Raw genomic sequence first — 1,740 nt, 5'->3', positions numbered from 1 at the left:
CTCGTTGATTCGCGAGTTAATTGAGCGGCGCGGCACTTGCCGGCCGCTAACGAGTAAATTGTTGACTACCACCATCGCGCTCCGGTGCCGGGGCGAACGCCTGCCCCTCTCTCTCCTCCCCCTCGCGAGCNCCCGGAATGGCCGGCAAATTAGTACAGATTTTTGAACCAATTAACCTCGGTTTTAACCGCAGGAAATTGCCGTCACTTCTCTCTAAAAAGCCTACGAATCATCTTCCCCCCTTTTCGTCGACTGCCTCCGTCTTTTCTCCCCTCTCTCTCTCTCTTTTCCTCTTTCTCTCTCGTTCTCTCATTCGAGAGAATTCCGTTCACGAACGATTCAACGGGTAAAAAGAGAAAAAGAAAGATAGTAAGATGATCGGTTCCCTCGAATATTCGACGTGATATTTCAATCGAGTTGTCGAGTTATACGAGTGGACTATGACGGACCATTCGCGGACAATGTCCGTCAACGTGGATGGAGCTGTGAATCTCTGAATTCACGGGGCGAGCTCTATGCATAAAACGACCGATTAAACGGAGGGGGATAATCAAGTCGCGGTAAAACCGCGCGCGACCAGTCGCGTTGTCCCGTTGAGTCGAGGTTCGACGCGTCCGGTTTCGAGGGATCCTTTATGCGCCCATAACGCTCGAAACCGCGTGCATTTTCGGATTTATTAACGCGAATAGATCGGTTAAAGCGAACACGGATCGGAACACGGAACTCCCTGCAGCGCGAGGCCACCACTTTTTCCCCTCTTAACGTCTTCATTTGGGAGCGTGCGACCAGTGCGTTTCGTTACGAGGCAAAAAGCGGGAGAAACGCGAAAATTCCGGGCTGATTTACGGCGACGTGCCACGCAGGACGATGTTCCACCAACCAACGGGTTTTAATTCATCCCGAGCCCGTTTCGTTGCTCTTCCCTCGTGGGGGACTCGCGCGCGCGATCGAGCACCAATATTCGGAGAAACGAAAACATCCTGTATCCCCTCCGACCGCTTCGTAGCGATAATCTCGCGCCACGATTATTAACGCGCTTTAATCGCGAGGATTATTTCACTTCCGCGTCCGAACTCGGTTTCGGCCTCGGTTTCGCCCCTCCGCGTAATTTCTCACCGCAGCCAGATGAAAATTCCACGCGGACCCCCGCTGCTTCTCCTCCTCCGTCTCCTCCCTTCCAATCGTTGCTTCGACCGTCTCGATTGTCGTTTCATCGAGAGAGAGAGAGAGCAACCGAGATTTCCTCCTTCCATGGACTTTCTGGTTCAACTGCTACTCGTTAATTAATTACTTTTGCATCTTTCGTCCTCGCCTCGACTCGAGAGAGAGAGAGAGAGAAAATTCTTGGGAAAGGTCGATATCGCGCCATATCGACTCTATTAACTGGATTTTATAGGATTTCATAGGAGTTATATTATAGGGTTATACGCGAGACAGTCGCGTTGGTGACTGGCAACGGTTCAATCGATGCTTTTATGATGCTTTATTCGCGACCGATCGAACCGACGTTAGATTTCCACCGATCCCGTCTTCGTCTCGTCGTCCGACGATCGATACGGATCGAAACGAAAGCCAAAGCCAAAATAGGCGAAACCCACTGCGTTTTCGTGGATTCTCTCGAAGGAAGGAAGGAAGGAAGGAAGGAAAATTCGCGCGTGAGGGGAGGGGGAATGCTTGGATAATTTACTTAGTTTGCGCATTAATACACGATTCGCCATGCATTAGGTCATATAATATAAA

The sequence above is a fragment of the Apis dorsata genome, unplaced genomic scaffold, assembly GCF_000469605.1.
Source record: "Apis dorsata unplaced genomic scaffold, Apis dorsata 1.3 scaffold_902, whole genome shotgun sequence".
Taxonomy (NCBI): domain Eukaryota; kingdom Metazoa; phylum Arthropoda; class Insecta; order Hymenoptera; family Apidae; genus Apis; species Apis dorsata.
Note: the sequence above shows the minus strand (reverse complement) of the source record.